The following is a 25,113-nucleotide window of genomic DNA, read 5'->3' on the forward strand; positions in this document are numbered from 1 at the left end:
TGACTATGTTGATATGATGCAGGTGTGTAGTGGATACAGGTATTTGATAGTGGTGGTGTGTGCCTTCTACAGGTGAATCGAAACAGGTCTGTGTACACATCACAATGCCACCTCTGCAGTGAAGTTTCTAGTGTGCAAAGTCTTTCCAGGATGGGGTGTGTGTGAAGTGCTGAGATCCGATAATGGGCCACATTTTGTCAGTGAAGTATTTGAACAGAGCTTTTGTTAACCATTAAGCATAAGTTTTCTTCTGCTTATCACCTGCAAGCAAATGGAATATGTGAGAGACTCAATAGTCAAAAAGAAAGGATTGCCAAAATCAAGCTAACTTTGAAAAAGGGATTGCCATATTGCCTGCCATTAGCTTAATATGCCCCACGGAATCCTGCTGATTCGGACCATCACCTCACCCCCCACGAGTTAGTAACAGGGAGGCAAATGAGAACACCTCTTACTCCTCCATCGAGTAGTAGAAGTGATGCCCAGAGTGCAGAAAAAATGTTATGAAATGAATTAAATGAATATTTGATATTTATGACGTATAGCATCTCTCTCATTTCAGATCAAGTCAAGCTCCTAGGAGGTCGGTTTCAAAACACAGATGAAAACCATTTATCTACTGGATCAACTGAACTATTATCGACACCTAAATTATTTATTAGAGACGCTGTGCCAATTAGAAATTTTACCCGCAAGTGGCAAGAGCCACATTTCCATGGCCCTTTTATTATTGAAAACATATCCCCATCAGCAGTTAAAGTTCAAGGCAGGCGAGCTTGGCTTCATTTAAATGACATTAAACCTTACAGAGGCGAGCCCGTACCTCTCACTGTCGCCGATTTAGAAGCAAAACAAGAAGGACTTCAGTGTGTGCAGACTTGATCGATGACAAAGAAGAAGGACGATAAACCTAATAGCTGATAAATGCAGATTTGCATTTGGTCTGTGATTCACCTGGGATACTCCTTATAGATATTATAGCAGGCATGCAGTTCTTTGTTCAGAGTCACAGAAATTCTAAAAATGAATGTTAGAAAAATATGGCTGCCTTACAAATATGCCTGATTTGATTTTGAGTTTTAAGATTGGAAACAAGAGGAATACCCGACTCGTTTCTCACTGGGTATCTATTTGGTAAGACCTATGGTTCTGACCAACGGAGAGGCGCATCGCCTTGTGCTTGCTGTTTTTGTTTTTATCCTTCGAGCTTATCCTGCATTTGTAAGAAGAAACGTTGATGTTCGTACTTTTTTACAGGATCCTAAAAATGGGCCACTGACCAGAATATTACTAATCACAATAATTGAACAAATATTACTACTGCAGGGTTAACAGTGTTTCTTTTTTCCTTAAATGATACAGACAAAATGAGAAAGGATGAGGGAACTAGGATGATGGGGAATGAGCAAGCCCAACCAATTCCAGAATGCCACAAGTGGTGGGGACTGATATGTTGGTTTGTGATATACATATGTACAATTATGCTTTGTGTCTTTCTGTTTATCCTGGTTTACTTTCTCTATTCCATTGATCCAAACAAGGCAGATATCCCTTTGATCCTCTCCACTCGGGGAACTATTGTTGATTTGCCCATTACAGATGAGCCAAAACCCTTGTGTTAAACCCCCAGAGTAGAGCTGCATTAGAGTTGTTTCCTTGGGATGCAACCATTATGTTGGGAAGACACAAGAGAAGTGTGGAGGAAGATAATGAAGGCATAAATACATATTTAGATAATGCGGCACACTTGGGTCACAACATGTGGTATCAACACATGAGAAGTGTAGGAGAAAGAACGTAAAAAGAGTGTTGCTACATTTTTGCTCTCATACCCTATTCCATGAATGCTGCCTGAATTCTCATTGCCAGAGAAGTTCCAGAACACGATGCTGGATGTCTTGTTCACCTTGCTGCATGCATGACTCGAGGACAGTTCAAAGGAAATTGGGCCACTCTACGATGAAGAACGAAATAGTCATTTACATTCCAGGATGATTACATCAAGACTACACAGATGGAAAAGGAGCCTGCATGGAAGAGCAAGATGTGCACGTATCCTAGGGCAGGACAGGATGAAGTGATTAGAAAGGAAATTAAGAGAATGGATTATCCTGATAGAGCAGAAATAGCTTGGATGCCTGGATGCTGGAAACGATCTCAGTTGCTCGTCTATGGACGAGTGAAGTCCAAGAAAGGATGGGAAGAAGGATTGAAGTCTTGTGCAGCTCATCTATTGAAGTCAGAATATGTGTGAGAAGAGCAAAGAGTAAATGATGGGTGTTTGAAGTCATTGGCCGAGCATGCTAAGCGGCTGACATGGGTAGAAGATGAATCAGGTCCAATGGCTGTGATTGCACTGGCAAATGCGACACTATGCTTTCGAAGAGAAGGAAAGAAGCATGTGGGCATTAACATAGGTTGCACAACTATAGTTGATGTCTCCAGGATGGGAGCAGGGGCAGCCATCCTTATGGATCGATATTGGGCTTGTGGGTCCAGACCCTACATGAAGCTGCTCAAAGATTGGGGAGGAACATGTTGATTAGTGCTCATCCATGTCCCAGCGTTGGTGATTCCTCAGAGTGACCTGAACATTGGAAAATTTCCAAAAGGTGATGCCGATTTGAGAAGGAGAAGATCGCTAGAATTCCCCAATCGAACTAGGAGAGAGAATAACTTTTCAGCAAAATCAATAGATGCATATGAGGCCATCCTGTATGAACATAGGCTGTTCAGCAAAACTGCTTCAATCGTCACGACTATTTTCATGCCTGGGAGCCAATGATGGTGAATGCAAAGTCATTACAAATCACTTGCTGGGAGCTTCTGCAGACAATCAATACTACCATAAAAGGATTCAATGCTATCAAGGAAGAATTATACGACTATATGACTAATGACCCCCCAGAACAGATATGTCCTAGATATGATTACAGCGATGGAAGGAGGAGTTTGCGTCAAAATTGGGCCATCATGTTGCACATTCCCACCTTCTCACAATGACGAGAATAGGACTTTGACAGAGGCCATAATGTTGCGGACGAACCTGCATAATAAGACGGAAGACAAGACAGAGGATATTGCAGATGGCAGTTGGTTTGCATCCATCTTCTCATGGGTTCCAAATTGGATGGCAAGTGTCTTCAAGCTTCTTGGAGCAATCTTGGTGATGGTGATGTTTGCATTCTGTGTGAATAGGAAAATAATTACACAGTGCAAGAAGACAGCGTAGAAAGCAATAGGAATGACGATCATGATTAGACTTATCGGTTACCTTTGATCTTGTGGACCATGATAGCCTGTGCAATCATTTCACAGATGCTGGCCATTTCTCCCCTGAAGCCACAGCATGGATATCCTCCTTCCTCAAAGGGAGACTTATGAGGGTCTTCTCGGACCAAGCTTGTGCAGCACCCACCACCATACACTGTGGTGTTCCGCAAAGTTCTTGTACTGCACCTACTCTATACAATATCTTCACTCTTCCCCTCTTGAATGACCTGGATGAACACAGCATAGCATACACAATCTATGCCGACAACACCCTAGTCCTACTCCCGCTCAACGGCTCCTACCTACAGGATGCAGCAGCATTAGACAACATACATGCAGCTGTGCAGGATGGACCCCAGCTGGCCCATAGGACTGTGTGTTTCCAAACAGCACTTTAAGATGAGCAGCAGCACCCTTGAGATGGATGGGGATGCATATTCGTACTCTTGCACCACATCAATAATGACAACTCAATAGTTTGGCAAAGGGAGTCCATTTAAAAACACATACAAATAACGGGGAGTTCAATGAATATCAGCAATCGTTCGATCTTCCTTCTCTCTTCAACTCCAATTAATTTCAGAAAAAACACAATATTTATACCAAAAACACGACGTGTAACCCTCAAAATTTATCATGCAACTTGAATGGTTCTAGGAAGGTAACTTTAATATAGGTATTATATATGTATATGGTAACGGGGAAAGGGGATTGGATGAACAACGTCAGGTGGGCAATTAGCCCTTCCTTCAAAATGGCTACTGTAAATGTCACTAAAAGTACGACGTCTCATTGGTTCTACTAACTATAGGACCCTAGATTACACGGCCCACTGTGATTGGGTTGGCATCAACCCCACTTATACTTTTCCACTTGCATTTAGCAGCGTGCAGAATAGCAGGCCACATGCGGGAAGTTCATCTGCACCCCCAGCCTCCCACCAATTATTGCTACAATCAATCATCACTTAAGTGGAAGTGGTCATGTGTCAATTATGTCTTTGTGCTTGGCCTCAAGTCTGCTTCTTGGCCTGGGAATGTTAAGGCATCTGTGTATGGCGAAGGTCCATGCGTAGGTGTGAAAGTTTCATCCCTTCCTGCTCATCTGGTCATGTGATTCCGACACCGTGAAATCGTCTTTACCTTCATGCAATTTCGTGTATTTGATTTAATTCTGCCAGTCGCCTGCCATCTGTGGCTTATCTTGACCTTTCTGAACAGGATACTCTGTTCTTCTTCTCTTAATTGCATCCACTGTCGGCCTATTCCAGCCGATGCGACCTTGGCTTCTTGGCATGATTACCTTCGTCTGAGTTTTTCTCTGTCTTTGATTATTGATTTGTTTGCTGCAAAACTCTTCTCTTGAGACCTTTAGTAACCTTTCGTTGATTCTGCTCTTGTGCGTTGTGGAAGTATACTTATATAAAGTGCTCTTCTGAGGTACATGTATGTATAGGTGGCGCTTGCCGCAATCTATCTTACTACGAAGCCTAAGCAAGCCACACGATTTCTGTGGTTTTTGCGGTTACTTTGCATATGTACACGTTTAAAATAACTGAATATCTTCATTGTGCATATAGCGTAGGTTTCTGACATCTTGAAATCAATGGTTTCACTTTAGGCTCAGGATGTCACTTATCCATGGTACTTCGTCTCTTTTTGTCATCATTCTCAGGCTGTCATATCTTCTATATGTGAGTCAGTCTGGGTTCTTATGACATCACCATTCGTCTTCCTTCAGTATCTTTTTAGCTTCTTCAGGTATTGTATTCTGACAATCGTCATTCGGACTCACTTGTCGGTATGGTTTTCTCAGTGGGTACCTTACTGTCCACGTTTTCCTAGGTGTCGGTACTTCCACAGGTGCTGTTATTCTGATCGGTACTGGACAGAGCCTAACTGCAGCTCTCTGCTGGTTTATTTGCTCATCATAGGTCACATATTTCGGTGTGAACGTTCCTGGTACTTCAAAATGGGTGGTTGGAGTGCAAAACGAGCTTGGCACCTCCTCTACACTCCCCCCTCTGGGCGATTCACAGACCACTTTCACTTTCACTTCTTCCTTTGTATCCACCTTTATTTCTTCCTCTGGATCCACACATAGAGGACTGAAGAAATATCTTTTTGGGGTCCATATCTTTATGACTCCCTTCAAGCTCCCTGCTGTTCTTACGTGCACGTCTTCGTTGCATGTAATTAATTGACATTCTCCATTTGGATTGCAATAGATCCATCTTCCCATATAATTTCTGTGTTTCCTTGGATACCGAAACTTTGTTCCTTCTGGTGCATAAATGCTGGCTTTCACAAAGTGTCTTATTTCTTCATCAGTCAGTTCCTTAGGCTTCCATCCTGACTCAACATCAATCATGATCTTCATCCCTATGGCACTGAGGTATTATAATCTTGATAACAAAGATTCCAAGCAGTATCATCACTAGCAGGGCTCCTAGGAATTTGAATGCATCTGCCATCCCATGTGGAACACATGAGAACAGTGATCCAAACCAACTGTCGTCATCAACTTCGTCAACTTCACCTATCATCTGATTCTGTAGGTTTGTCAGCATACCTATGGCTTCTGTTAAAAGTAATTCTCCCTCTTCATTGGGCTCATCAGTTCCACAGATCTCTTCTTTCTCAGGTGAGCGTCTGCTTTCGGGAAACTGCCAATACTCAGATCACTTTTTGGAATCACCACTGCTGGGACATGGACATTTACTAATGTGCATATTCCTCCCCAATTCTTCGGCAGTCTGATATATGCTTTGGATCCACATGCCCAATAATGATCCATAATCACTGCAGTTCCATGCATCATTCCTTAAGCGTCAAAGATGCGTCCACAGTTTGGATTTTCTCACATTTTTCTTGTAGCATTGTTTTTGAAGCACAATTTGGAATTCTCCAATGGCACTATCAGCAAGGGTCATCCTCTGTCCTCGACCCATGTTAGCAGTCTTGCAAGCCTTGGCCAAAATGGCTTGCATCATTCTCTACTATGTCAATAGTAGCTTGGTAACGTCCAATCACTACTCATGCTCTGCAGATCACTACTCCTTTCTCTCATCCGTCTGGTGATAGCACTGTTCCCCAAGTTTGCATTTGACCTCTGTTCTTCCAATTCCAAGCTTCTTCCGGAGTTTTTCCTTGAACGTTCAGTCTTTTGTATGTCTCTCTTCTGATCTCTGCTCCTTTAACTGCAGGCTTCTCATATCTGATCACAATGTTCTTTGTTTTTCCATTGTTTCTTGTCTTTATATACTGGACATAATCATCTTTATTTGGATCAGTTGCTATTTGAGTGAAGCATAATTCCCCATGAAATGGCCTCTGGTCTTGCTATGTGTGATAGACAGTGGGCTGTCTGGACATCAATTTTCACAGCTACGAAGATTTTTGACTTCCCCATGCTGTATGGTAAGAGTGCACAAACAAAGCATTCTTCCTCTGAAGTCCGTCTTCCAACTTCTTTCATATGTTGTAACCATATGTTATTTCCCAAGTGTGCTGTGCTGTCCAGATAGTCATTTAGTTCGTTATTTTCTTCTTGTGTGCTTCTCCTGATTCTTAAGGTTTTTCTGTAGTTTGCTATCATCACATCCTTTACCACATCCATATAGCTTCTTCTCGCTGGAGGATGCTCAGGTATCTCTATCCGGGTTCCCTGAGTAGTAGAAAGCTCTGTTAGTTCTTCTTTATCTCTGTGTCTTTTCCTGGTTTTGGCTATGAACGGCCATATTGATTCTGCTATCATCTCTGCACGTGATAGTTTTTTAGGACTTGTACTTGACCCTTTCATTGCTGGATTGGGGGTGCTTGTCAATGCTGTCTCTGTTTGTTTATTCTCCAACTCCTTTCGTCTCTTTAAAAGTTCAGTTTTCTCCATTTGTCTTTTGACTTCTCTTGGTGTGGAGCTTCTCATCGTAGGTTGTCCAAACCTCTCCCATTCTTTGGATTGTGGTTCTGCAGTTATTGACACTAGACCAGGTGTATGTGCACTCATCGTTTGCATGTGTGTGTTTTTCATTAACCCCCTCTCATGCTTGCTCTGCCGACCCTGTCTCCGGCGGGTCAATTTGTTTGTAACCACAAGTGTGTGTGTATTATTGCTCATCACATCCATCTCAAGTTCACTCATTCCTCTATCAGACCTTCTAGGGACTGGAATGACTATGTAGGGTCTGGGCACCTTCGTGGGTTTCATGCGTACATCATTAGGTGGGTGCACTGGAATCGGAACGCTTTGTGCACCAATAAAAATGCAGTTCGAATCATCAGCGACAGTAAGACAATAATGAACACTATGCATGGGCTCTATAGGTCTCTATAGGTCAATTTACAGCACTTATTTCTGGGCTAATACTAGCGTCTCTCCTCCTGAGGGAGGACAATTTACTATTATGGCTGCCCATCTCGATCATCTAAGGAAATACGACTAACTCTTTAATACATTGTAGGTAATGTTGTTATATCCGGGTTCTGCTGTTTCTGCTTGTAGGTTGCAGATACTGGAACGATTATTCTCTTTGCCTGAATAATGGACTGTCTCGTCTCTCTGGAAACAGTTCTCTTTTCCGCATACAAAAATGTCAAATAAGGTAATAAGTTCAGCAAATCTCTAGTTTGCGTGTTTAATATAAACAAGCTCCAAGTCATTGCCTCTTATCTGTTTCACTCCAGACGACATGTTTTTTCGTTGTCAGCATAAGCAGGAGTGAAGTCCTCTGGTAACACCTTTGCGATCTGTCCCTCGTCGGAAAGTTTACAATCTTCTCTGGAAATTCTGATGATGATTAGAAAGTTCGACCTGCATTCCAATACCCTGCAGGTATATGCTCATCTGTGTAGAGCTCGCTGGGTCTCTGATGAAAGTGAGGACATCAACATTGGCAGGTCTCCCCACAAGCTCTGGAAAGTCCTCAATCAGGCGGAAAAACACATTGCTTGCTAATCTGCTATCTTCTGGTGACAGGGACATTTGTCTTGTCTTCCCCGTACTCCGGAAGCAAAAGGAACTTCTCAGCAATCATGATGAGCAGCCTCCTTATTGTCTTTTCGTTTTCAGGATTGTGAAGAAATTCGGTGATGCTAGTGAGCCTTCCCACTAATGACGGGTACAATCTCAATACTAACTCTAAATAGAATAAGACGCCCTCGGTGATGTCACTACTGTGTGACACCATAAGTGAGTCTGAATAAAGTCTGTGTTAAAAGAGTCTGGATACTGTATTTTCTTCCAATTTATGTGTCCTCGCTCAAAATGTGGCATATCCTTTTCTTATCAAGGCTTCAGTGTGCCTTAGTCCAAAGTTCAAAGTCAACAGACTATGTTGTGTCTTATACATGTAATTTTCTTCTTCACCTTGCAACTAGGATGCACAGAGTGTCCGTGTTTATGTCCTTATCCCCTTATTTTGCTCAGGGGAAAAGTCCAAAATTAAGCCACAACTTTGCACACAAGTTCTTTGCCTTTGCTTTGCTGGTCATGTGCCCTTCTTCCTCATCATGGATCTTGTCTGCACGTGCTGTGGTTCTTCCCTGTCGTCTGTAGTCTCTATGCATATGGTGAGGGTAGAGGGTCTTTCCCGTTGTATGCCTTGATATCACCCAAGAAGATCCAAGCTCTTCTTCCCTGTAACTTGATTGCAGAGGGAGTGATGTCCTCCACTCTGAAGGAACTGTTGAACCTTGGCTCGTTCCTCTTTTTTCTCGTGTGGTTTCTCACCAGGACTGTGTCCCCAGGGAACAATTGTGGTACACATAAACGCTGACCTTGGTCTGTTGTAGTATCTACTTCTGTGTTCTGTGCTGCCCTGCACCCTTCTTGTCGTCGCTGCAGCTGTCCTGAAATTACAGTAAGACAAGATGTCATGTAATTCAAGTAATTTTGCATTTCTGATCCTAACTCTTCCTCTGTCGGCTGAGCATCACATCTAGCTCTATCTCGGGTGTCAGTGGCATGTGCATCCTTCTGCATCATGATTTCATGCGGCGTGAGATGGTGGTCAGAACCAGGCTGGTTTCTGAGTGCATACAGTACCAGTGGAAGGCAGTGTAGCCATCCCTTCTTTAGAGTAAGCTTCAACTTGGCTATCCTTTCCTTTAACAAGCCGTTGAGCTTCTTGCATATCCCATTTCCTTGAGGATGATACGCCTAAGAAATCTTGTGCTTTATACCAAGCAACTAACTGATCTGTTCAAATACTGCATTAACAAAGTGAGGTCCATTGTCTGATCTCATGACCTCACATACTCCCCATCTGGGAAATACCTCCCTCACCAGAAATTAGGCCGCACAGGTAGAGTCTGGGTGTGTACATTGACCTGCTTCTATCTCTCTAGAGAATGGACACACCACAGCAATGTACCCGTTACATACTTGAATCATATCGACATTATCGACATGCAAGTGCTGAAAAGGTCCATTGGGCCTTGGGATGACTCCTCTAATTACATTTAGTGTATGCCCAGCATTGAACTGTTGGCAGATTATACAGTTCACTATAAAAAAATGCAACGTGCTCTGGCAAGTTCGGTAAGAACCAGTCTCCGGCAATTGTCGCTGCTAGATTCTACTTTGTCATGTGTGCTGTATAGTGTAACTGTTCCAGTGCTATCTTTAATAAGGCTATAGGCATCACCGGTTTACCAGTGCTGTTTTGGAGGGGTTTAGAGAACATCCTCACCGCTTCCAGAGGGTCTTCTCTTCCTGTGATGCCTCCCCTTGGAGCTCCAGTAACTGGATTTTGTCCACATTACTATAACCTTCAGGTTCACTTAATCTCTCATGCACATCAGTTATTTCCACATTCATTATTATTTCATCTTTGGTCGCCACACGTTTGGCTTCTGTGTCTGCTGCTTGATTTCCATGTGAGATAAAATCTGTCTCTCTGCCCACTGGGAGTTGTAGTGCCTTAATGAGCCTGTCCAATAAGGCTGCGTTCTGCACTGGCGTGCCGTCTGCTCAGAGGTAGCCCCTCCTTTTCCAGCGTGCCCGTCCTGCATGCACTGTTGATGTCACATAGGCAGAGTCACTGTACTCCGTCACTTCCTGCTCTGCATGATTCTCAAGTGCAACTATCAATGCCAATAATTCTGCAGCTGAATAATGAGATGGTAATCATGCACTAATGAGTACACAAATTCTCCATTTACTGCATGCTTCATCACAGCGGTGCCTGTATATCTCTGTCCATCATTTTGATCCATTCTCGAAGAACTGTCAACGAAGACGGTTTATCCTTCTGCTAATGCATTTTCTTTCACTCTGGAAATCTCATCATAAAATTCTTCATAGTTTGTGCAGTCATGGATTGGCTCTCCATCAGTGACTGGCTCTGCTATAAACATAGTTGGGTTCACTATCTTACACCAAATTATTTTAATCAATGGATTTGATATGATCACTTCATAAGCAGAAGCTCTCTGCGATGTCAATGTGCCTTTTGGTTTCTCTAGAATGGCAAATAATGCGTGCTCGATGGACAACAACATTGAGCATCCCATCACAATGGTTTTAGCCTTCTCTATGGCGAACGCTGCTGCAGCTAAACGTTGTTCGCACAGAAAGTGACCCCTCATCATCACTGGGTCTAGATTCCCACTGTAGTATGCTAGGGGCTTGTATCCTAACGTGGTTCTCTGCGTGAGTACTGCCACCATGACACTACCATTTGTGTGTGCAAACAGGTAGAATTCCTCTCCATAATTGGGAATCCCTAAAACTGGTGCAATGCAAATAGCCTTTTTTAGTTCAACAAACCCTTCTTCCATACTCTCGGTCTACTCAATTTTTTGTTTTGTCACCTGTGCTTTCTTTAGGGCTTGTAACAAGGGCTTGGTATAAGAGCTGTAGGTGAAGACCCATGCCCTGACATAATTGCATAATCCTAGAAAACTCTGCATTTTGTTTTATCGTGTGTGGCTTGGCTGTGTTTAATATGGCTTCAGCCCTTTCAGGGGTAACCCTTTTCCCCTCATGCGAGATTAGCTGGCCTATTTACAGCACTTCTTCTTGACAATATTGTAACTTCTCTTTGTCAACTTTATATCCTTTCTCAGCCTACACAGTCAATAGCTGAATAGAATCGTGTCTGCGCATTTCTTCTCTCGTGCTGCAAATTAAGATGTCGTCCACATATTGCAAAACAACACTCTCTAATGTAATATTGCTTAAGTCCATCTGCAGGACTCTGTTGAAAATCGAAGGAGACTCGCAGAATGACGTCAAATCTTGCAAGTCTTAGTGCAAGGGATTGAGACAATCAATCACCATGAAATACTTTGCCTCAAGGGGTATATTACATAGAATTGTGGACGGATTAGTGACTAGAGGGAACTCGGCCTCTACAATATCATTTATCAGCCTTAGATCTTGGATTAAACGCCAAGACCCTCGCTTTGATTTTTTGATAGGGTAAACTGCGGTGTTGCATGCCGACTCTGAAGTCACCACAATACCCTGCTCCATCATAGCGGATACTGTTTTGAAAATCCCTTTATCTGCTTCCCTAGACATGGGATACTGTTGTGTTTTTGGTAAAATTGCTCCTGGCTTCAATTTAATTTTTACTTCTCCGGCCACTTTCAACAAGCCTATGTCATAAGGGCCTGTAGTCCACACTGAGGCAGGCACCATTGCCACGTCGTCTTCAAAATATTCAGGATGTTTTTGTGCCAGCATCATTCTCTGGGGCACTTCTCTTTTGATCATTTTCACCCAATAAGTGAGATTAACCTCAACTGTTGTTTCATCTACACCTGTTTGCTCTTCAAACAGATCATCATCAGTGACGTCAGGCAATCTGTATCCTTCCTCAATGGCGATTACTGTGCACCATTGTCTGCCTTTGTCATCACAACCATCGATCAATGCCATTTTTCCTCTCACTATAGCTGTCTGTATTGCCAAGGGAAACACTTATCGCTTTTCCTCATGCATAGGTATTCTTGGTTTGAATAGAAACTCATCTGGGGTTCTCATTGGTTTTTCTGCAAGATCTGGTAGCCATGACATTAATATGCGTGCTCCATACGCTAATATATATGGTTCCAATGGATCAGCTCTCATAGCCGTTTGTCCTGCATATGCTCTAATCATTTTTCATACGTTCAAATAATGCATTCCTGGAGTGGAATATACTATGCCCTTCTCCTTGAACGCAATTGTCATGTTTACCTTCGTCATTAGGTCTCGTCCCAATATATTTACTGGGGTTTGCCTTGAATACAGCAGTCACACATTCATGTCACATTCGCCTATAGAAATTGGAAGTTCTTTTGAAAAAGGAACACGACTTGTTGCTCCTGTGATGCCCTGAGTATTTATAGCATCGCCGGACAAAGAAAACTTGCCTTCACGTATACACAAGCGTGTTGCACCTGTGTCAACTAAGAAGGAATACTCTTTATCCCCTTTAAGGACATCTACCCTTGGTTCCTCGTGAGGGTTTGGTGTCACTGATAGGATAGAACACATCAGGTTTCCCAGTGAGCCGTCCTAAACCATATATAACTTTGTCCCATGGTGAGTGAATGGACTTGATCCATCACCAGGGTTATTTCTTATTCCAGAATTCAGTGCCTGTCCTGTACTTGTTGTTTGTAACAGTTGCATCAGCAACTGTTGAAACTGTCCTTGCGGAAAATTTGTCATATTCTGAGGTTGCAAGCTTAGCTCCTGGCGCTTGCTGCTGCACCGTGTGATTTTGTGCAACTCCATTTCCACCCTGCTGTAAAAACACAGGTTGATTCGCCATCCCTACTCCTGTTCCTTGGTCATTTCGCTTCTGTACCTGATCTGGCAGCCCTTGGCATAATATATGGTAAAACACGGGTATGGATTTCCTCCAAGATTCACGAGTTTCCAGCACCCAGCCGTCTTGGAAATTCTGGATGTAAAGCAAAGGATCCTTTGAATCCTTTATTTTACGTGTCATTATAGCTCCCATGTCTGAAGTGTCCAGGTATAGCAATCGTAATGCTTTCCATACCGCGGCTCTGCAATTATTAAACAGCGTTCCATCATGCGCGTTATTAACTGAATTCACGCCAGGGTAACCTGCACGTTTCCACACATCATCAGCTCTATCACCAAGTATGGTGATTAAAAGACCCTTACAATCCCTGATAACTAATGTGTTCCCTTCCCATCATCTTTTCTAACTCATGTATCTATTTTCCGGCTCCCGATGTCAACATTGGAAGCTTATTTTCCGATTTTCTCAATCCATATGTGGCCAGGCTAGGTACTGTGGCCTCGTTCCTCCCTTTTCGAGTAATGGGAACTGTAACACATGGCACTCCTTTTCCTCCCTCATCATTTTTCTATCCACTGCATCAATATTCCTGCATCGCTGTCTACCTGGCAATGTCCTTAGTCTGCTCACATATCAGACACGTATTGGTCTGATTGAAAGGCTGACCCTGATATCTTTGGTGCAGATCCACTAGAATCTGACCATCTTGTTCCTTTTCCTCTAGAGAAGTGTTTTTTGCATCTTCTCTCGTCTTCTCTTTCCTCACATTCCTCTCTTTCTGCGTGAGATATTTTCTGTGCCAAACTCGTGCAACTTCTCTCATCCTCCTCATTCCTGTTTAGCGTCCAACTATATAGGGACAGCTCTCTATTTCTGCTACTTCGCTAGGCATCCTCAGTGTCGTACAACTGAGTGCTCTCCAGTCGCTCATCCTCTCCCCTCCCTTGGGGTCTCTGTTCTAGCCCCATTTCATCATATGTTCTATCAATCATCTCTCTGATGCTTCTGGTGTCGAAGTCATCTTCCATATTTGCCCTAGACGTGCCTGGTACTAAATCATACTCAGGAAATAATTCTTCCATGTCTTCCCAGTCTACTACTGGATTAGGTTTTTTAACCTCTCTTTCCAGATATTCGAGATCTCATGCTCTCTGTCTTCACTTACGTTCTATGTCATCATTGAACTCTCTGCACTTCCTCGCTTCCTCTCTGACCCTATCTTCTTCTTGCTTCCTTGCATCTCTAAGTTCATTTGCCCTTCGTATTTCCTCATCCCTTCATCTTTTTATTCTCTCCTCTCATATTTTTTGTTCTTCTTCTTCTATTCTCCGTTGTTCCTGCCTGTCCTGATCATTAACTGTTCTCTGCTTATGATGGCGTTTCCTTTCTTGCTCTTTGCGATATAATTGCTCTCTTTTCTGTCTGTCCTTTTTTCTGATTCCTTCATCTCTCAATCCTTTTTCCTTTTCCTTCTCTTTCCTTTTTGAATCATCTAGCTTTCCCTTTGTCTCATGTCCTCAATGCCTTTAACATCGAGTTTCAATAAAATCCGACCTCCCATCCATTTATTCTGTGTGAATGCCATCTCATCAGTCCTATCCTCATCTCCTTTCCATCTCTTTCCTTCTCTACCTGTATCTAGAGATGTACTTGCTTATGCTAGGTCTCCTTTTCCATTTTCGCTTCTCTCCTTGTCCCTCCGGCCTTTGATGGTAATATCTCTCTTTCTGTCCTTGTCTGGGCTTTCGTCACTACTTTGCGTCGGTGACTCATATGATGGGTTGCTATATCCCGTGGCTGCTTTAAGCTCTCTCAACGGGTATAATCCTTCATCTTTACTAGCTTCGCATTTTGTTTCAGACGGGGCAGGTGGCGTGATGGCGTTTCACCCCCCTCTGTGCATATGTTAAGTATCCAATCTGACGGTGGATCCTCCTCCTTTTCCTCTTGGTACATCTTCCAAAGCTCTAAACTGGCTAGGCGTTTATCTAACTTTTTGTCAGTATACGTGATGTTCAAATATGTTGTCATGAGCTGCAGGACCATTTTAGATAGCGATCCTCCTTGGGGCCATAGAATAAACAATTTATTTGCGGTTCCTTTAACACATTCTGCACTATAATTCTTCATCTTAGGAGCATGTTTTGGCAACTGTTTGCACAAGTGTACTAACAGGGTAACGTCTTCCATACTCAAATCTGTTTATCCTCTCGTTATATATATAAAACACTGTATTATGCTTTATGTTTCATAGACAAGATCAACAATATGAGCGAGCACCAATCGCGCAACCTCCAATCCCGTTTTTTCACAAAAATGTAACTTTTACTTTTTTAAACAACATCCATCAATTCATGTCATACAACATTTTGTCTATTCAATCGCACAATTTTCATGCTGTTTCCCCCCAAAAAATGTCTCACCTCGTGACGTCAGAAAAAAGAAAAACACAAGACGGACATGACAGACTAGACAGACTCGGGCCGGCTACATAAATATCATGCCATCTGCTTCCTCAGATTCATTTCTGCCTCTATTATTATTCCGACATGGAATGTAAGCCCATTTCTTTCAGATCGCCTTTTTAATCGATTCTGGTTGTCTACCTCATCCTATTAATTCAGGACTTTAAATGCAGGCTTCTTCTAGCGCTATATTAAAACTATATTAAAACCTAGGTATCTGGGCGTATACTCTGGGGGTATCTGGGTGTATACTCCTCTCTCTATTTCTCGGGTATCCTACCGGTATCTCTCTCTATTCTTGGGTATCCTCCCAGTATTTCTCTCTATTTCTCGGGTATCCTACTGGTATCTCTCTTTATGCTCCGGTATCCTCCCGTTATCTCTCTCTATTCTCGGGTATCCTCCAGATATCTCTATTATTTGGCCACCCTTGAGTCAATATTTTCCCCATATATATATTATACTCTTACTTTGTCGCTATTTTTGTCCCACCTCCCTCTGTTACCTTCCCTTACTTTTTTCACTCACTGTTCGCATTTATTTCCGCTCCGGACACTCGGGATCACCGCCTTCGTTACCGCCTCTCTGTGCGGCTCGTCCGGTTAGCTGCTCGTAGAAGTGGGAAGCGATTTATGGGGGAAAACAAAGGTCCCTTCATACCTAACCTGCAGGCTTTTTTCTTAGACTAACCACTATCTATGGGGAGCCTCTCATTCTACTCAGCCGGATGGCAAAGGACTTGTGATATTGCTGAGGACCCGAAGTTACTTATGTTGACTCCAATGGGTGTCTTATCTAATCGATTCTAATTGATAAACATCCTCTGCTACCAAGTGTGCAGGATGGACCCCAGGCGGCCCATAGGACTGGGGGTTTCCAAACAGCACTTTCAGATGAGCAACAGCACCCTTGAGATGGATGGGGATGCAGATTCATACTCTTGCCCCAAATCAATAATGACAACTCAATAGTTTGGCAAAGGGAGTGCGTTCAATGACAAGTGCAAAAAACGGGGAGTTCAATGAATATCAGCAATTGCTCGATCTTCCTTCTCTCTTCACTCCAATTAATTTCAGAAAAAACACAATATTTATACCAAAAACTTGTCATCACTGACATGTAACTCTCAAAACTTAGCATGCAAACTTGATTGGTTCTAGGAAGGTAACTTTAATATAGGTATTATATCTGTATATGCTAACGGGGAAAGGGCATTGGATAAGCAACGTCAGGTGGGCAACTAAGCCCTTCCTTCAAAATGGCTACTGTAAACGTCACTAAAAGTACGACGTCTCATTGGTTCTACTAACTATAGGGCCCTAGATTAGACGGTCCATTATTACTGGGGTGGCATCAACCCCAAACATACTTTTCCACTTGCGCTTAGCAGCGTGTAGAATAGCCGTCCAGCTACAGGGAGTTTGTATGCACCCCCAGCTTCCCTCCAATTATTGCTACAATCAAACATCACTTCAGTGGTCATGTGGGATGTATTAACCCACTCCGATGTGCTACGCAGCATCACTCTGATAGTTATGGTGCAAGAAACAGCAACAATGGCGGCAAAACTCCTGTGCGTGCCAAAACCTACAAAAGCCGCGTTCTCAAACACACAAAAAGATGGAAGCACAACCTTCCACCCATGGTGCATGTGTGGTGGAATAGAAAAATGTGCCAGTGGGCTCCATGATCAGCAAACAGAGTGCAGAGAGAGAAGCAGCGCTTTGCAAGTGAAACTCCAAAATGTGCCTGTAAATTACATTTGCTTTGTTGCTAAAAATTCCAAAATGTCTATACACAACACTTCTCAACAAAATCTTGCTTGGAGCTAAACTTCATGTAATCTAATGAAGCATGGCTAATATATAAAGTCCTAAAGTGTAAAGAGTAAAACATTTCCTCAGACAAACTGGATTGTCTGTAAACTGACAGCCCCTGTCAAAATCTGTGCAGTACCCTGGGCTACCTGTGAATGGCAGCTGTCAAATGAGCTCCTGATGAAACTTCAAAGTGATCTAAACTAAAAATCTGCTGGAACAGCAAACATAAAAGGATTGTGGCTAAAAGGAATACAGATTTCAGTTGTGTTTTTGATCCCACAGACTTGAAGCTCAGAAAGTAATGTATTTATGATTGATGCAACACATGTGGTTTTTCCTGGAATTTTAAATTAGCCTGGCTGAGCTGACACCCTTTGGAAGTGGACAAACAGGTTTCTCCCCGGGGGAGGGAAATCCTCTCAGCAGAAACTCACTGGTAGACATAATTGTGGGTTAGCCCAGACTTTTAACTACAGAAAGAGAATGAACAATAGCAGATCCTTCAGCCCAGGAAACGGAAGTGTGAAAGGGGTGGTAAACTGCTCCTGCAGGAAAATCCCCAAAGGAGGGGGCTACCCCTGGACTGCAGGGAGAGACAAATGGATGGACCATTTGCTGTTCCGCATGAACAATGAACAATTTTGAGAGACTCATAACTTGTGATTCAAAGTGGTGAAAAATATACAAAGGACAGATCTGTTAGTCTAATTTTTGGCTGTACGTTTCAAGAGGCGGTAGAACTGTGTGACATGTTCGGGACAGGAATGGCAATATATGTGGTTTAATGTGAAATGTGTTAAGGCTAAAATTGTGAAACTTTACACACACATCCCTATGGTAAATACACACATTTGTGGAAAGTTGCAGAAAGTTTGGAAATTGTGTTCATGGCGAAAAGGACAAAATTCTGTAGAAAGGCAAAACAAGATCCCACAGCTGCGGGATTTTGAGGAACAGCTACTACAAAAAATATGGAATCTTTGTGTGTGATTTGTGTAAAGGTGACCAATGTAGAAATGTGTATTTAGGATACAATCTGATTTTGAGACCAGCGGCTAAAGGGAGGTTTCTAAGAACTGTAAAGCAAACCATAAAATGTGACATCATCTGGCCTTGATCCAATCAGTCAGATGCAAGGCTGATATGAGGCCTTGATCCAATCCCAGTTCACAGGGTCACGCTTAGCTAAGCCAGCCCATACACCCATTTTGTGATGTCATTTGAAAGGATAAATAGAGACAGCTGACAACACATAGGGACTCACTGATTCACTTACTTTCCTGATTCCGGCGAAGCACTCTGATCCAGCATTCTACATCCAGCTTTAACATCCTTCCAGAACCAGATGCCAAGACTCTTGCAAAGCAGTAGAAAACTATTGATTTCAGCAAGGCCTTAATCCTCAAACCTATTCTTGCAACCCAGTGAAGCGCTGTGGTGTGAGAAGGCCTTCTGAACTAGTATCCTGAAACTCTCTGGCTTGTTACCACAAGGCTTGCTTGAGGAACTTGCTATCCAGCTGATTGAAATACCCACAAACAAGAAGGGCAGATCCTGTGCAAATCCGGTGAACATCCTAACTGATCTAGTCCCGCGTCTGATGTGCTGTCTTTCCTTGACAGATCCAATCCATGACCAGAACTGACGGTCCAATTTAATAACTTATTCTGTAAGTATTAAAAGGAAGAACAGTGACCCATAATATATCTGTATTGTATGATCCCAATCTAGAACACATCCCATCTTTAATTCGGAACCATAGTATTGCTAGAACTATCTTTGTGCTGACTCTGTTCTCATCTATGTTATTAAACCCTAACTTCTTATTGATTTGATTAAGAAAAGTAAATCCCAGGAAGAAGTACAGTATCCACAACAGGCGGGTTACGCTGATCACGTGACTGTAAGATCCATCTGTGGCATTTGCTTTTCATAGTCATAATCTAGTGTAATGAAACCCATCTGTCATTTTCAAAAGTGTATTTCTGTTTTCCATTCTCGCGCCTAGTCTTCAAAACCTACTCTTACTAAAACCTCTATAACTCCCTCATTTTTATGATAGACGCGAAATTTCAACTCCGACTCGTACCTAACATCCTTAGCTATCATAGAACCCAAAATCGATTCACCCGTTGTAGCAAGAATGGCGCAAGGAAAAGTTGCCACAATTTAACATTCTGAGAAAGTTTACACGTGTGAAGTGGCTTTAAATTATCTCTCACTTGGACTTTGACATTTCAAATGTTTTCTTTTGACTAAATCATTGTTTGTGATTGTGTGCAACTGTTCAAAGCGGCTCCCTTAGGAATTTGTAATAATTTAGGCATTTTTGACCACATTTGGTGTTTTTGCCCAGCCAATTCCAAAGCCATCTGACAGCTGAAAAGTCAATTCCGTTTTTCTCTTGTGTTTGAGGCAAGGTGGGAGTGATATTCTGTTTGATTTGTGCTATTCCTAAATACCTGCTCTCTCCTCACATCTATTTAAATGCCTATTGGGAGGTTGAGGGGTGCTGCAGGGGGAACCCCTAACCATAGCGCCTTCTGTTCTAAACCAAACCAAAGTATTCTTTTCTGTGTTGCATTTGTGTTTGTGTTCATTCTTGATTCATAGTGCATTAAAGATATTATTCTGTGTTCTGTCACCCATTGGTGATGGTTATTTACCTATTAAAATACATTGTGATTTAAATTCTAAATACATAAATAAATATTTACCTTTGCAAACCAGCCTGATTCCTGGTTCAGTGTGACCGGAGGGTCTCAGGAGAAGGGTGTGATATCAGTGGTATATCGTTCAGAATATTGAACTTATAGATAAAAATAAATAAGGGTTTCATTTGCGCACTACATGCTGGGCGTGACTTGGGTGTGTGCCAGATTGAAATCACTGACAGCTATGTGTCACTTATTTCTCTGTGGTTGGCCTCAAGTCTGCTTCTTGGCCTGGGAATGTTAAGGCATCTGTGTATGGCGAAGGTCCATGCGTAGGTGTGAAAGTTTCATCCCTTCCTGCTCATCTGGTCATGTGATTCCGACACCGTGAAATCGTCTTTACCTTCATGCAATTTCGTGTATTTGATTTAATTCTGCCAGTCGCCTGCCATCTGTGGCTTATCTTGACCTTTCTGAACAGGATACTCTGTTCTTCTTCTCTTAATTGCATCCACTGTCGGCCTATTCCAGCCGATGCGACCTTGGCTTCTTGGCATGATTACCTTCGTCTGAGTTTTTCTCTGTCTTTGATTATTGATTTGTTTGCTGCAAAACTCTTCTCTTGAGACCTTTAGTAACCTTTCGTTGATTCTGCTCTTGTGCGTTGTGGAAGTATACTTATATAAAGTGCTCTTCTGAGGTACATGTATGTATAGGTGGCGCTTGCCGCAATCTATCTTACTACGAAGCCTAAGCAAGCCACACGATTTCTGTGGTTTTTGCGGTTACTTTGCATATGTACACGTTTAAAATAACTGAATATCTTCATTGTGCATATAGCGTAGGTTTCTGACATCTTGAAATCAATGGTTTCACTTTAGGCTCAGGATGTCACTTATCCATGGTACTTCGTCTCTTTTTGTCATCATTCTCAGGCTGTCATATCTTCTATATGTGAGTCAGTCTGGGTTCTTATGACATCACCATTCGTCTTCCTTCAGTATCTTTTTAGCTTCTTCAGGTATTGTATTCTGACAATCGTCATTCGGACTCACTTGTCGGTATGGTTTTCTCAGTGGGTACCTTACTGTCCACGTTTTCCTAGGTGTCGGTACTTCCACAGGTGCTGTTATTCTGATCGGTACTGGACAGAGCCTAACTGCAGCTCTCTGCTGGTTTATTTGCTCATCATAGGTCACATATTTCGGTGTGAACGTTCCTGGTACTTCAAAATGGGTGGTTGGAGTGCAAAACGAGCTTGGCACCTCCTCTACACTCCCCCCTCTGGGCGATTCACAGACCACTTTCACTTTCACTTCTTCCTTTGTATCCACCTTTATTTCTTCCTCTGGATCCACACATAGAGGACTGAAGAAATATCTTTTTGGGGTCCATATCTTTATGACTCCCTTCAAGCTCCCTGCTGTTCTTACGTGCACGTCTTCGTTGCATGTAATTAATTGACATTCTCCATTTGGATTGCAATAGATCCATCTTCCCATATAATTTCTGTGTTTCCTTGGATACCGAAACTTTGTTCCTTCTGGTGCATAAATGCTGGCTTTCACAAAGTGTCTTATTTCTTCATCAGTCAGTTCCTTAGGCTTCCATCCTGACTCAACATCAATCATGATCTTCATCCCTATGGCACTGAGGTATTATAATCTTGATAACAAAGATTCCAAGCAGTATCATCACTAGCAGGGCTCCTAGGAATTTGAATGCATCTGCCATCCCATGTGGAACACATGAGAACAGTGATCCAAACCAACTGTCGTCATCAACTTCGTCAACTTCACCTATCATCTGATTCTGTAGGTTTGTCAGCATACCTATGGCTTCTGTTAAAAGTAATTCTCCCTCTTCATTGGGCTCATCAGTTCCACAGATCTCTTCTTTCTCAGGTGAGCGTCTGCTTTCGGGAAACTGCCAATACTCAGATCACTTTTTGGAATCACCACTGCTGGGACATGGACATTTACTAATGTGCATATTCCTCCCCAATTCTTCGGCAGTCTGATATATGCTTTGGATCCACATGCCCAATAATGATCCATAATCACTGCAGTTCCATGCATCATTCCTTAAGCGTCAAAGATGCGTCCACAGTTTGGATTTTCTCACATTTTTCTTGTAGCATTGTTTTTGAAGCACAATTTGGAATTCTCCAATGGCACTATCAGCAAGGGTCATCCTCTGTCCTCGACCCATGTTAGCAGTCTTGCAAGCCTTGGCCAAAATGGCTTGCATCATTCTCTACTATGTCAATAGTAGCTTGGTAACGTCCAATCACTACTCATGCTCTGCAGATCACTACTCCTTTCTCTCATCCGTCTGGTGATAGCACTGTTCCCCAAGTTTGCATTTGACCTCTGTTCTTCCAATTCCAAGCTTCTTCCGGAGTTTTTCCTTGAACGTTCAGTCTTTTGTATGTCTCTCTTCTGATCTCTGCTCCTTTAACTGCAGGCTTCTCATATCTGATCACAATGTTCTTTGTTTTTCCATTGTTTCTTGTCTTTATATACTGGACATAATCATCTTTATTTGGATCAGTTGCTATTTGAGTGAAGCATAATTCCCCATGAAATGGCCTCTGGTCTTGCTATGTGTGATAGACAGTGGGCTGTCTGGACATCAATTTTCACAGCTACGAAGATTTTTGACTTCCCCATGCTGTATGGTAAGAGTGCACAAACAAAGCATTCTTCCTCTGAAGTCCGTCTTCCAACTTCTTTCATATGTTGTAACCATATGTTATTTCCCAAGTGTGCTGTGCTGTCCAGATAGTCATTTAGTTCGTTATTTTCTTCTTGTGTGCTTCTCCTGATTCTTAAGGTTTTTCTGTAGTTTGCTATCATCACATCCTTTACCACATCCATATAGCTTCTTCTCGCTGGAAGATGCTCAGGTATCTCTATCCGGGTTCCCTGAGTAGTAGAAAGCTCTGTTAGTTCTTCTTTATCTCTGTGTCTTTTCCTGGTTTTGGCTATGAACGGCCATATTGATTCTGCTATCATCTCTGCACGTGATAGTTTTTTAGGACTTGTACTTGACCCTTTCATTGCTGGATTGGGGGTGCTTGTCAATGCTGTCTCTGTTTGTTTATTCTCCAACTCCTTTCGTCTCTTTAAAAGTTCAGTTTTCTCCATTTGTCTTTTGACTTCTCTTGGTGTGGAGCTTCTCATCGTAGGTTGTCCAAACCTCTCCCATTCTTTGGATTGTGGTTCTGCAGTTATTGACACTAGACCAGGTGTATGTGCACTCATCGTTTGCATGTGTGTGTTTTTCATTAACCCCCTCTCATGCTTGCTCTGCCGACCCTGTCTCCGGCGGGTCAATTTGTTTGTAACCACAAGTGTGTGTGTATTATTGCTCATCACATCCATCTCAAGTTCACTCATTCCTCTATCAGACCTTCTAGGGACTGGAATGACTATGTAGGGTCTGGGCACCTTCGTGGGTTTCATGCGTACATCATTAGGTGGGTGCACTGGAATCGGAACGCTTTGTGCACCAATAAAAATGCAGTTCGAATCATCAGCGACAGTAAGACAATAATGAACACTATGCATAGGTAAATGATTCCTCTATAGGTCAATTTACAGCACTTATTTCTGGGCTAATACTAGCGTCTCTCCTCCTGAGGGAGGACAATTTACTATTATGGCTGCCCATCTCGATCATCTAAGGAAATACGACTAACTCTTTAATACATTGTAGGTAATGTTGTTATATCCGGGTTCTGCTGTTTCTGCTTGTAGGTTGCAGATACTGGAACGATTATTCTCTTTGCCTGAATAATGGACTGTCTCGTCTCTCTGGAAACAGTTCTCTTTTCCGCATACAAAAATGTCAAATAAGGTAATAAGTTCAGCAAATCTCTAGTTTGCGTGTTTAATATAAACAAGCTCCAAGTCATTGCCTCTTATCTGTTTCACTCCAGACGACATGTTGTTTCGTTGTCAGCATAAGCAGGAGTGAAGTCCTCTGGTAACACCTTTGCGATCTGTCCCTCGTCGGAAAGTTTACAATCTTCTCTGGAAATTCTGATGATGATTAGAAAGTTCGACCTGCATTCCAATACCCTGCAGGTATATGCTCATCTGTGTAGAGCTCGCTGGGTCTCTGATGAAAGTGAGGACATCAACATTGGCAGGTCTCCCCACAAGCTCTGGAAAGTCCTCAATCAGGCGGAAAAACACATTGCTTGCTAATCTGCTATCTTCTGGTGACAGGGACATTTGTCTTGTCTTCCCCGTACTCCGGAAGCAAAAGGAACTTCTCAGCAATCATGATGAGCAGCCTCCTTATTGTCTTTTCGTTTTCAGGATTGTGAAGAAATTCGGTGATGCTAGTGAGCCTTCCCACTAATGACGGGTACAATCTCAATACTAACTCTAAATAGAATAAGACGCCCTCGGTGATGTCACTACTGTGTGACACCATAAGTGAGTCTGAATAAAGTCTGTGTTAAAAGAGTCTGGATACTGTATTTTCTTCCAATTTATGTGTCCTCGCTCAAAATGTGGCATATCCTTTTCTTATCAAGGCTTCAGTGTGCCTTAGTCCAAAGTTCAAAGTCAACAGACTATGTTGTGTCTTATACATGTAATTTTCTTCTTCACCTTGCAACTAGGATGCACAGAGTGTCCGTGTTTATGTCCTTATCCCCTTATTTTGCTCAGGGGAAAAGTCCAAAATTAAGCCACAACTTTGCACACAAGTTCTTTGCCTTTGCTTTGCTGGTCATGTGCCCTTCTTCCTCATCATGGATCTTGTCTGCACGTGCTGTGGTTCTTCCCTGTCGTCTGTAGTCTCTATGCATATGGTGAGGGTAGAGGGTCTTTCCCGTTGTATGCCTTGATATCACCCAAGAAGATCCAAGCTCTTCTTCCCTGTAACTTGATTGCAGAGGGAGTGATGTCCTCCACTCTGAAGGAACTGTTGAACCTTGGCTCGTTCCTCTTTTTTCTCGTGTGGTTTCTCACCAGGACTGTGTCCCCAGGGAACAATTGTGGTACACATAAACGCTGACCTTGGTCTGTTGTAGTATCTACTTCTGTGTTCTGTGCTGCCCTGCACCCTTCTTGTCGTCGCTGCAGCTGTCCTGAAATTACAGTAAGACAAGATGTCATGTA

This window comes from Ambystoma mexicanum, chromosome 1q, assembly GCF_040938575.1.
Source record: "Ambystoma mexicanum isolate Mex_15411 chromosome 1q, UKY_AmexF1_1, whole genome shotgun sequence".
Taxonomy (NCBI): domain Eukaryota; kingdom Metazoa; phylum Chordata; class Amphibia; order Caudata; family Ambystomatidae; genus Ambystoma; species Ambystoma mexicanum.